The sequence below is a fragment of the Triturus cristatus genome, chromosome 8 (assembly GCF_964204655.1).
Source record: "Triturus cristatus chromosome 8, aTriCri1.1, whole genome shotgun sequence".
Lineage (NCBI taxonomy): Eukaryota > Metazoa > Chordata > Amphibia > Caudata > Salamandridae > Triturus > Triturus cristatus.
This window is the reverse complement of record NC_140591.1, coordinates 410896351-410909977: the sequence shown is the minus strand read 5'-3', so window position 1 is coordinate 410909977 and position 13627 is coordinate 410896351.

The window sequence follows — 13627 nt, the reverse complement described above, 5'->3', positions numbered from 1 at the left end:
AATCTAAAGATAGAAAAACTGTTCAATCATAGGCTACTGTTGATAACTTGCGGACTGTTAGTCAGAACTAAATACTCAAGGGGCCTAAACACACATCATCAATATTCAAAAATGCCTTCGTTGATGCCCATTAAATCCTGAATATCCTGCATCACCATGGCCCTGGTATCGAAATCCTGCCTCGGGGACTTGGGGCGTGGCATCAGCATTGACACACAGCAGGCACAACAAGTAGGGAGACAGTGTATGCACAGACAACAGGCTAAAATGATACCGGCCATGGCAACCAGGAAAATAACAATCTTCCAACCCCAGGTAATACACAGGCCCCAGAACCACCCCGTGAAAGACCATTTGCCATTTTCCTGATGTATGTCTGCAGCAAGCCTATGGATTTTCTGTATAGCAGCATATACAGTTGGAGCATGATCCGGTATATACACACAACAGATGTTTGATCGTGATCCCGATCGCGATCACTTTAACTTTCGCGGCCGCACGGACGCTTTGCATAGCCAATAGGTCTCGTTTTTGGGACCTTATAAGTATTTAGTTATGCAACTGTTGTATGGCTAAACACTTATAAGGTCCCAAAGGCGAGACCTATTGGCTATGCCAATGCTTGTTATATTATGTAGTACTTTCACTATTTTTGGTATTAACAAATTGCGGGCCTGATTCCCAAACTACACTTTGTAATACTTTTTTTTATACTACACTAGTTCTACAAAACATGCTACAAAGTGCTATTCATAAACTGCACTTTTGTAGTAACTTACACTTTAGTGTAAATTTCTATGTTTCAGTATTTACGAACAGCCCTTTTGTAGAAACGTACACTTTTGTAGTAAGTTCCTACTTCCATTATTTTCCATGTGAGGTTGTTGCAGCACCAGCGGTTGGCCATATGTAGTGCTTGACTTACTACAAAAGTGTAAGTTACTACAAAAGTGCAGTTTGTGAATACCGAAAAGTAGTAAATGTACTCAAATGTGTAATCTTACTCGAAAGTGTAAGTTACCTTTCTGAATCAGACCCTTTGAGTGTAAACTTGCTACAAAAGTGCAAGCTGTATGGGTGATCGCCCTCCTTAAACCCCTCCCTGAACGTACCTAAACCTCTCTTACTTCTCCCTTATCCCATTCCCTTTAGTAGTAGGTCAGCCCCTTTTCCCACCTACTTTCTTCTGTCCCTCCCACATTTACAACTAAAATGTATCCTTATATGTGAGGAGACTGCAGTCGGGGCAGAGAACTCCACACATATAAGTATCGGGGAAACGTACCTTTGTAGTATGTTTTGTACTACTACAAAACATACTACAACGTGCATTGTGAAGATCTGGCCCAAATTTCATAAGCACTTTTGCTTTTGAGGCCTTTGTGAATGTATATACATTAATTTAAAGCAAACAGAGGTGTGTAGGAGTAAGATAAAGTGTGAGTTGAGGATAAGCAGGAGAGAAATACACACAGGGAAGTAAAACACCATGACAGGATTTGTCTTTCCACTGCAGTCTGTGAGATTTCCGGGTCTCCTGGACTATGGTGGAGGTTAGATTTAGGAGCAGCCTTTCTTGAATCTGTATACATTAGATTCATGCAGAATAGGTATTGGTTAGACCCAATACATGATAGATAACAGGTAAAAAACTGTTTTTTGTACTACATAAGTCCGATGAGGCTGAGAGAGTCCCAGTGTCTTTCTTGTTCATTCATTCAGGCTTATCATGATCAACTCAACTCTGCTGTTACCTGCTCCTTGCCCGCTCAGTTGACTGTCAGCCTCCTCACGGCAGCCTCTCCTTAATCAAGGTTCTCATCCAGTAGTAACTCCTACTTGAAATACTACATGAAATAGTACATGATCAAGGGACTTTAGTGTGAGAATGGGGTTCTGTGGAATCCTTTGGGAGCAGTTAGCAATGTGCAAATACCAAAAACATTCCAATAAGGCAGTCTACAAAATACGTCTTGCTGGGGACTCAAAAGGCCATCATATGTCACTGGCTACAAGCCACCTCTCAACCAGCCATGGGCCAAAATGGAGGGAGAAGGGTTTGTATACCGGCAAGTCCTATGACCTCGGAGACTTGTGACTCTCTCCCTGGTGCGCTATAGCCCAATTGAGACACCTGCTATTCAGCACAGGTCTTCTCAAGGTATTTGTGAATTAATTCTTCCATCAACTGTTTTGCTTACCAATGTTAACTTTCTGAGTGGTACAACATATGGATTATCAAGTGATAAACGGGCCCTGGATTGGACTGGATTCAATTCCAACAAAGACCGAGCACTGGCAATGCCAAAGAGACCTGCCAATAATGTTCTGCACCTTGCACTTTCACAGGAACACTGCTCACTCTGCACTCACATGGTTAGAGTCTTCTGCATCTGGTGTACCGGGAAAAGCGAGCGAATTAAGAAAGAGAGCCTGTCTGTACTGGTATAATGGAACTTGTACAACCAAGAGTGCATGAAAAGAGGAACTAAACATGTGAGAGGCTGAAGCTGAGATCTGAGGTGTTCAGGACAAGGGCCAACAAGTGCTTTGCACACCATGCAAAGTGTTTGAAAACAAAATCTGCCTATTCACTGGCAACCTGTGGAGGAAGTCCAACTGGGATTTTTCAGGACCATTCTTTTCTGTAAGTTAAGTAACAGGCATGGCAGCTGCATTGCACACAATCTGATGGTGACAAGTGAGTGGTTTAGGTAAGCTAAGCAAGGCCGTATTTCTATAATCGAAAGCGGATGAGATAGCTGCCCCGATCAAAAACCTTTTCCCATGAACCTAGAAGCAAGGAAAAAGGTTCCGAAGCTCTTCCATAGAAAGTAGCTTGTTCCCGTGATCTTGCTGGCGTGGCCAGAAGGTAAGATTCAACATTGATAGTAACACCAGCATTTTGGTCATAGTGGCATGGACTGCAATTGGCTAAGTCAGGACTACCAAATGGAGGTCCAGTTCTAAGGGTCATTCCTAGATCCAACACCTCAATTTTATCAGCATTCAAATTCGAAAGCTTAATGGTCATATAACATGCAACTAAATAAAGTCATTCACCAGAGTAGCTACCACTTTGTTGTATCAGAAATTGAATATCAACACTGTAGTTAAAAAGTAAAGTAAAAAAAAAATTAAAGCAAATAAAGGGGTTACATAAAGTGCACAGTAATGTTTAGTTAATCAAGGTCCAATGTTTTTCATTTTCAAAAAAGAAAATTACTTTAATTCAGACATAACTAAATAATGCAAATAAAATTACAAATATGCACAGTGAAATTGAGACCTCTCTAGCACCATCAAATCTTTGTCAGAAGGTATTGTAGTGGTAAACAATGTGTAGCTCTTCCCTATGGTGTTCACCAAGGGAACTTCTTCCTAGAGTAGTTGTCACAGAGTTTTCACTATAAAACCTTTTACTCTTGTATTTTTCCAAGAGTTCACATTACAAATCACCTTCCTAGTGCAATTCTCAAAGAGTTACATGTAAAACCTGACTCACAGAGTATAGAGACCTAGCAGTCCAAATGTCATGCCTGCCTATATGGTGAGCCTACCTTGGGACCACTAGGGTATACTCGCAGGGTTCGGCCTGAAATCGGTGCGCGTTGTGCACCTACAATACATGAGATGACATATTCATTGGGAGTGTCAAATTCTCACCTGGTATCGCGAAACAGCGGCCATCTTGCTCATGAATACTATTGAGACGCGGAGAAAGCAGACCTGAAACAAAACAAGAAACAAATTATTTTTAATCTAACTCGGTAACTGAATTGGTGCACTAGCGTAACTTATCTGTGTTGGGGAATATTCCTTCTCCAGAAGTGAGAAGTAACATACAAAAAATAACCCACAATAAATCAATGAAAAAACGTGTTTGCTTTAAAAAGGAATAGTACTTTAATGCACACTTAATATACTTTACTATACTATACTCTGCTATACTTAAAATGGCAAATATGTAGAAGATTTCGGTGAAATCACACAATGGAATCCCTCCTTTTGAGACCTTGCAGATTAAACGGTGCAGATCACGTACCCTAAAGAAATACCATAGGTGGAAAATAACGATGTAAATGTAGCCTGCTCCTGTTATCTGTGAGATACTATGTAGCAATTTGCACACCAGTAGGCTCTTATCCCAAAAACCAGCAATGTTCCTTTAAGAGCCAATTGGAATACGTAAGGCTTTTTAAAATCAAAACTTTTAATCGTACAGACCTTATCAAGTGTTTAAAAATGTAACTGAGAGCCTATTTCTTTTTGTCAGCACATTCAATAATGCTGGGCTAATAAGCCTGTTAAAATAAATAAGTATGACCACATGGTGTTTGCCTGAAAGACTCATCAAACATTTTAGGAAAACTCAAAGTATATATGAACCTTACATCTCACTCATTCTGATTCACCCAGCCCTGAAGAGGAAGGTGCTGTGCCCCAACCTTTCCCAAACCATGGGCCTCTCTGTTGCCCAAGACAAGAATATGCTAATCTAAGAGCAAGGCTACTGGTCAAATCACTGAGCCGATTGGCATGTGGCACATTTGGAGATGGGACTTGGAGCTTCTGGTTCAAGCAAGAGGTGTATGTGGAGTGGCCACTGGGCCAATGATCAACATTGGAAGCAGTGGCATTTCTAGAGGGGGGCCAGCTAGAGTCTGTTCCCCAGCCCTATGTGTCCCAGACCTCCAGCTCCTTGCTTGGACCCCACCACAACCACGTTTGTGTCAGAAGAACTAACATATACTGCCCCTTGTCACACACATTGCTTTGGTCAGATACCTTTCACTGCCTGTTAGACCTGTCAGGCTTAGGATGGGTTTCCTCCAAACATTTTGCCTGTTTCCCTTCATTGTCTTGCTGAAATTCATTTTTTGTTGGCAATAGGACTCTGTGCACTTTACCAGTGCTAAAGTGCTTGTGCTCACTTCCCTAAACATGGTTAAATTGGTTTACACGTGATTGGCATATAAATCTACTTATAAGTTACTTGCACAATGGCATACCATATAATCAGGGCATGTAAATTAAATCCTACTGGTGTGCCTGCAGCACAGATTGTGCCACCCACTTACCTAGCCCCTTAAACCATGTCCCAGGTCTGCCACTGCAGCCTGAATGCATTTTTAAACAACCAATTTGACTTGTCAATATAACCCCCTTGCCAAGCCTTAAACTCCCTGTTTATTGCATATACGTCACCCCTAGAGTAGGCCCTACATAGCGCAGAGGGCAGCGTGCATTGTAATGAAAAGGTTGAACATGTACTTTTAAATTTGACATGTCCTGGTAATAAAAAACTCTTACATTTGTTTTTCACTACTGTGAGGGCTATCTGTTCCCTAGGATAAAATTGGGTTGACTTATTACATTTAATAAGTGCTAACGTTTGATTGGGAACATATAAGCATTTCATGTTTGGTGTCTATGAAATTGTAATTAAAGATCCTTCTTAATGGTAAAGTCTGATTATAAATTAGAATTCTAAAAATGCCCCTTTTAGAACGTTGGCATTCTCCTGTCCTTAGCCATTTGGGGCCTGCATCGTCCCCTGGGTCATAGGACTGGGTATAGTTGGCGGTTAAACTTTATGAATTTCTCTCCGACAGTCACACAATAGAGGGATTAGGCGTGCCTGACTGAGCCATCAGCTGGCAGACTGGGGGGGAGGCGGAGCTGGGAACAGTCCCAATGGCAACTGAATAGGCTATACTCTGCCTTCACCCAAAGGGCTTGTCACCACTGTGTTGTTCCTGAAGCCAGCTTTGAGCCAGGGCAGGGGAATAAGGAAATTATCAGTACTTCAATGAGAAACCTCTAGAAACTTCTCCTAACTTCTAAAAAGGCACCAGGTATAAAAATAGGATCCTCAGACACACTCTTCAGTTCACTTTCTGGACCTGCGGAAGGACTCTCAGAGGACTGCCTGCTGCTGTGGTCTGCTGTGCACTCCACAATATTGCGTTGCTTCACCTAGAAGGACTGCTCTGCTGCCTGGAGCCTGCTTGAACCCTCGTAGCCTGCCCTGCTGTTGAGCCTCTCTCCTTTACCTGAACCTAAGACGACCAAAGTGACTCCAAGGGCTAGTTTGTTGGCCCCTGTTCAGTGTCACAGGGACATAACAGGATCCCAGCATCTTGATCCCGCACCTGTATCCAGCCTGATTCCTAGCCCCCAAAGTGGTGCCCCTCAAGTCCTGGACCCTCGGTAGTGGTGAAGGAAGTGGCCCGATTAGGGCCACATGGTCACTCATGACCGCCCCTCTGCCTTCCAAACAAAGGAGAGTCGATCAGATACTAGAGAATACAAACCAGACAAATTTGTTAGTATTGCGCTGCAGCGGAGCCCAGTCTGACCAGTCTCCTGAGATGACTACCGAGGGACTCACTCCCCCCAACATAGGGTTAGGTATTATACATTCCCAATTCCCCAAGAACACGCCCAGACTGGAAGATTCCAGTCCAGGCAACAGTGAACAAAGGTAGCAAACAGGGATGAGTCAGAGTCCTGGTGCTGGGTACATGTTATCTGAGCCCCAAGGCCGCTTGGCCAGGGCCTACCATATGAATATGTGGGAACGGGTCTATCTAACTACGAAGGTATGTTACAAAAGAGATTACTCTTATTAGCACAGCAAGGGACACAGCCTTGAGAAGTACAAGCTGAAGGTGCAGGGGGGCAGCTTTTCTGCTGAGGCAAGCAGTCTGAGACAGGAGCCTGGTTTCAATCACAGAGCAAGATGGCGACAACTAAATTGGCGTCATGAATGCTAACTTGATACAGAACAGAGCATAAGCATTGCAAAGATAACGTTTCAATGAGCATTACGAAGATAGCATTTCAAGTCTAACAGACCCTCCTTTTAGCATTCATGCTAAATTTTATTGGTGCCATCAGGTGAGGGTCTTTACAAATCTAAAGATAGAAAAACTGTTCAATCATAGGCTACTGTTGATAACTTGCGGACTGTTAGTCAGAACTAAATACTCAAGGGGCCTAAACACACATCATCAATATTCAAAAATGCCTTCGTTGATGCCCATTAAATCCTGAATATCCTGCATCACCATGGCCCTGGTATCGAAATCCTGCCTCGGGGACTTGGGGCGTGGCATCAGCATTGACACACAGCAGGCACAACAAGTAGGGAGACAGTGTATGCACAGACAACAGGCTAAAATGATACCGGCCATGGCAACCAGGAAAATAACAATCTTCCAACCCCAGGTAATACACAGGCCCCAGAACCACCCCGTGAAAGACCATTTGCCATTTTCCTGATGTATGTCTGCAGCAAGCCTATGGATTTTCTGTATAGCAGCATATACAGTTGGAGCATGATCCGGTATATACACACAACAGCTGCTTCCGATGACGCGGCAGGGCCTACCATGATCAGCGTGGATGACGTCTAAAACCATCCGGTTTTGAAGGGTATCAAGTCTCGTAGCCTGGACCTCTACTGTGATATTGGTCAGAATCACTGCAGTGGCATTTATGACTCCCTCCACCACCCTGGTAAGCCATCGAATGTTAAGACTATTGGCCATAGGAGCCCAGCAAGGTATGATACCTTTCATTGCATCCGTAAACTGCTGTAGGGTGGTTTCTGTCTGATCTATGTCATCTGTACTAAGCATCCTCCTAAACCGGGCCGCCTGAGCATTTCTACCCTGCAAGCGATTGTCTTTATGGTAATTGGGAGGGGCTATATACACTGGGGACAAAAGGTAAGAAAGATAACACCTTCCCGGCCACCCCTTAGGAATCCAGACTTAACCACGGGATCTGCAAACAAAATAGACATTAGGTGGCAGTATCAGTGGCGGACTATTTGTGGCTCTCAAGTTATAGGTGGTGTTGCAACTACTCTTCCCCCACCTCTATGCTCCCAACCCCTTGAACACAGAAGGGAGCTGTAACATTGACCACAGACAGGAGGATCGGCTCTTCCTCAGTAACATTACGGGCCTGAAAGGACTGATAGTATTCTGATGTGTTGAACTGCAGGAAATTATCCATTTCCGCCTGGGACCAATTTCCCTTTCTCACTCCCTTGTATGCATGCATGCAAGTGCTCATAAACAATCTGCCAAACGACTCCCGGCCTGTGGGAGAACCCGGGGGTGCTCTATGCTGGAAACGTGCAGTGTGTATTAAGGTGCGAGAACTGGTACTATTTTGCTCGAATGTATTAGCCCGGGGAGTCGGACACACCATACTGAGCAATGCAAACCACCCTTCACAGCTACTGACATATGACAAAGGCATGGATAACAAGTTCTCACTTTTATGAGTCACTGAAGGTAACAACCCAACATTTTGTCGTATTATAGGCAGTGTGCGTTTGATGCAGGGTCCGAATAAACACATTATCTTTATAGGACTTTCGTTGTTCCTCCTTGTGAGGAGCCAGAGAAACAAAGATCTGTTCAGGGAGAACAGGTGTAGTACCAATCAAAGTGCACACAGGATATTTCTTCTCAAGGAAACATGCTATCCCAAGTATTATTATGAGAGAAATCAGAATAATTATTACAAACACAGCTTTACTTTTAACAGACCAGGAGGACGAAACAGGCCCATCCCGCCTAGGATGCGGGGCTGCGAAAGGCTGTTCCTCTGCCTGAATGGGGCGACCAAAGGGGTAAAAAAAAAAATTGTTTAGACCAGAGGAAAAATCTTACACTTGGAGCCAAAATGGAAACAAAGCAGGAAATGGGACAATATACTCCAGCGTTCAACTGGGCCCCGTTGGTGGACCCATATTGTTCGTTAGGCGTAGGCACTGTTGAGCACCGGCGGTGGAGCTGTTCGTCTAGCTCAGATCCAAATCCCAAGTTGCAGGGCAAGATACTTTCTCCTCCGAAACGCAGTCTGTTTGCCCTGTTCGCTGACTGTCCAAACAATGCACCAATCTCCCTTTCCCAAAGTTATCGTTGGTACCGCGGGCAGGGTACGTTTGCCCTATTCTGCAGTAATGCGGTCCATCCCTACTAATCTGACTATCCCTTTGTTGCACTGTTCCTTCTGCGGGGGCGCAACTTGTACCTCAATAGTCCAGGCATAGAGGGGTCAGGGAAAAGGGGGTCAGGCTCAAAGGGACCAAGGGGCAAGGGATTAAACACAGACGAGCCAACAGGCTGGGACTCAAGCACAGGTAGACACAGGGAAGAGGTGTGGCGCCGCGGCCAGGGGGACTGACTTCGGAATCTGGGGATCACGGTTCAAACCCCGGCGCCGGCGGCAGATTAGCCCAGCACCATGTGACTCTGGGCAATAGCTTGCTTAATCTTCCAGACGGCCCCCAGCGCCTAGAGACCCTTACGGGTGATTGTTCGCGCTTTACAAATGTGGATTATTATTACCAGCAGGCTGGGGCTCCTGGGTGGCCTTCATTTCAGGAGGCACCACCTCATTCAGCTCCACGTGGCTCTCTTCCTCAGTTGGTGCCCATATGAGGAGGGCATCAGAAAAGGGAATAAAGTGCAGCACCTGCTCCGTCTCATTGTCGCCAATCCCATCCAGGCACCACTGGTCATAAGGTAACGGCAGGGGTGCCCGTTTGCAATGGGTATTGTGTATCCAATTCTTCCGTCCGTCAACCTTCACCACAATTCTGGTAGCAAGAAGTACCTGGAGGGGCCTATTCAATCTAGGCTCCAAGCCGCTCTTCCTCTGGTAGTTATGGACCAAGACCCAATCCCTGGGCCGTATCGCGTGGCCCGGGCCCTCTGGATTTTGCTGCAGAATTTCAGAGATCTGTTGGTAAATAGAACGCAAATTGTTAGTCAATTCATAGAGATAGTCTACCATCAAGGGGTACTCTATGTCTGAAAAATGGCGAGGTCGCGGTACGCCCCAAACATTTGCCGGGCGGCCAAACACGGCCTCATATTGTGACAGACCTGTTCTAGAATGGGCTGTGGCTCTAGTGGACAATAGTGCTAGGGGTAAAGCATCTGGCCACTGCAATCTTTTCAGTTTGAGAGTACCATTGTACTTCTCAATTAAACCTGCTGATTGGGGGTGGTTCGCTGCATGAAACTTTTGCCTAATGTGCAACCCGTCGCACACCAGCTAAATAACCTTTGTGTTTAAATGACTTCCATTGTCACTCCAAATCAAATGGGGCAAACCAAAACGTGGGAAGAACTCTTACAAGAGTACCTTAGCCATCGCCATGGCTGTATTCTCCTTAGTGGGGTAAGCCTCAATCCACTTACTAAATGCACAGACAACCACTAATGTATATTTCAAGTTGTTCTCTCGTTCTCTTTCTATGTAGTCCATATGGCGAATCTCGAAAGGGAATGAAGGTGGTGCAAAGCTGCCAGCAGGGGTAGGGGTACCCTTTCCTGGGTTGTGCATCAGGCAGACCATACAGTACTTCACCAGGTGGGCAGCAACTCTGGGGCTATTGTAGCTTACAAATCCCCTTCGCACTAATGTGGGCTGGCCCATGCGCCATAGTAACCACAGGAAGGAACTATGCATCTGGTAGCATCCATCTTCGCTTCCCTGATTTTTCCACCCAACATCCCTCCTCGTCCAAATCCGCGGTGCTTTCTGGTCAAATTGCTAACTCCTCAATCGTTGCCTCAATTAGAATTTCCTTGACATTCTCCAATGTATCTTCAAACATTGTACACTCTGGTACCCACCTAGCGGGACCTGTCACAAACATTCTTTTCATCTTAACTCGGGCAGTCTCCTTGGCTATCTGATCTGCAAGCGCATTTCCCCTCCCTACTTCATCAGTAATCGCCTTGTGAGCACTGCACTTCACTGTTGCTAACTTCTTGGAGAGTGCCAGGGCTGGAAAAAGTCTGTGTATTAGTGGACCATTCTGTATCTTCATTCCATTGGAAGTCAGGAACCCCCTCTCTGCCCAGAGACGCCCGAAATGATGAGCCACCCCAAACGCAAGCTGGCTGTCAGTATATATATTGACAGCCAGCCCCTCACTCAACTTGCATGCTTGAAGAAGGGCCACTAACTCTGCAGCTTGGGCCGATTAATGGGGTACTCGTTATGTCTCGACTACTGTGTGTAGGGTGGTGATGGCATACGCCGCAGTTGTTGTGCCATCTGGTAGTTTGAAACAAGAGCCATCGACATATAGTTCCCCATGGGGTTCAGATAGGGGAACATCAGTCGGGTCTACCCGTCCCGTCGTCTCTTCTTCAATGCGAAAAAAAAATTGTGCTCGTCTATTTCCTCACTTTCCGAAGGGAGGGGTAGTAACGTGGCTGGGTTCAGGGAGGCACATCTTTTGATGGTGATGTGTGGTGCAAATAGGGTCAGTTCATAGACAGTTAGACGTGCACTGGTGAGATGCTGCATTTTAGTTCTGTTCAAAAGTGTGTCCACAGCATGCGGTACCATGACTGTGAGATCAGTGTCAAGGACAAGCCCTGCTTATTGTCCGATAGAGATAGCCACGGCCACAGCCGCTCTTAGACAGCTCAGGAGATCTCTAGCGACGGGGTCAAGCAGAGCAGAGAAGTATGCACACAGCCTCTGCTTACCTCCAAAGGCTTGTGATAAGACAGAGAGCGTGCAGTCAGCCATCTCGTGTACATACAGCACAAACAGCTTCTGATAATCTGGAGTGCCAAGCACAGGTGCAGAGCAAAGCGCTATTTTTAGTCGCTCAAAAGCATGCTGACATTCATGCGTCCAATGAAAGGGTTCATGCAAATTTTTAGTGGTTATGTGTAGCAGTGGCTTCGTTAGTAGCGAAAAGTTAGGTATCCAGTGACAACCAAACAAGGTAATCCCTATGAAAGTGCGCACATCCCGTTGCGTCTTAGGGATGAGCATTTTAGTAATAGCACTAATGCGCTCAGGTGTGTCTCCTTCCCTCCTTCAACATAGGTGACCTAAGTAGGTGACCTCCTGTCGACAATACTGACATTTTGAAAAGGACACCTTATGTCCCTGGTGGGCCAAATGCAACAACGATTTAACCGTCGCATCTTTGCAACCGTCTTCAGTATCAGAAGCACTCAAGAGATCATCCACATACTGCAATAATACGTTACCTTTGGGAAGGACAAGGGAGTCCAATTGGCTTTTAAGAGCTTGACTATAGATGCTGGGACTTTCTGTACAGCCCTGAGGAGCCCGACAGAATCTAAAACTTCTGCCGGTGAGGCCGAATCTAAACAGATACCTACTGTCTGGGTGTATTGGGATGCTAAAGAACGCGTTCTTCAAATCAATGACAGAAAAGGATTTGGCAGAGGAAGGAAGTGTGGTCAAAAGAATGGTGATGTCGGGGACAGCTGGGAACTGAGGGATCACAATTTTATTCACCTCACGCATATCAATCACAAACCGATAGACATCTGGGTGATCATCCAAGGAACCCGATGGTGCCCTCTTAAGAATGGGAAGAATAGGGCTATTGCACACATTCGCAGTCATTTCCTCAACAACCCCAGACACAATCAGGTCCTGTATAATCTGTAATAGCGCCCGCTCCCCTGCTTGTGGTATTTTGTACTAGGGAGATGGGGCAGAACAGCGGTGTCCTTAACTGTGATGGAGACCGGCGGTATCATCAACAGCCCTACGTCCGTATCACCTGTGGTCCATAACGTCGTTAGCACATCCTTAAACTCTGCGGTAAAGGACTCATCCTTCAACAAACATTGCTTGGTACTCACTACATTGGGTCCTAAGGTCATGTAGACACCGTCCAGGGAACACAAAATAGTCGCATGTAGCTTCTTCAACAAGTCCAGACCCATTACATTTTCTCCACAGTTCGATGTCAGTAAAAAGGGCGAATCTACAGTAAATGGACCAATAGTCGGGGCTAGTGGTTTGGAGATGGGGCTCACTACCGGTATACCTGAAAAGCCTACTGAAACATTATTTTGGCCAGACAGGGCTGCCCCGGGGACCAGTGAACGAGAAACAGAGCTATTCATTGCGCCTGTGTCCACCAAGAATTTCTTCCCTGAGCCCTGCAAATCAGTAGGAACATAAGGTCCCTGCTGATCTACAGGGATCGGAACTGATCCCTCACCCTGCCCCTGGCTGTCCTAGGCATGAGTAAGTCCCGTCACTTCATTCAAATCAAAGTTGTCATGGTAGTACTGTCGCCCCCCTCGGATCATCATAATAGTTCTGGCTATATTTACTTGGCCGTCCCTCACTTTCCTGGCCCTCATCATGGCTGCTTGCCCCACGATCCCGTCCTCTTGAACCTCGTCCTCTGGGGATCCCAACCCTGTGCAACAACATCGGACACTCACTGCGCCAGTGCCCCTCCTCCCTACAATATGCACACTGGTTCGGCCCCACAGGCGTGGTGTTCCTGCTAGTGCGGGGCAGCTGTCGGGCCGGACCAATGCCTCGTCCTCTAACGTTCCCCCCGGGACACCTGCTGCATCAACACTTTTGTTTTCAACTCTTTATCTTTCTTCTCCTTCTCTTTGTTCTCTCTATGCTCACAGTGCCATACTCAATATTACCGATGGGGTGGAGGTAGTCCAAGTGCTCTCTGAAGCCTGCTACCGAGTCGCGATCTCTGGAAGCAGATTCATAACAAATCTGTTAACAAACAATCAAACACCTCCCTCCATTGACAAATCCTGTCTACTAAAAT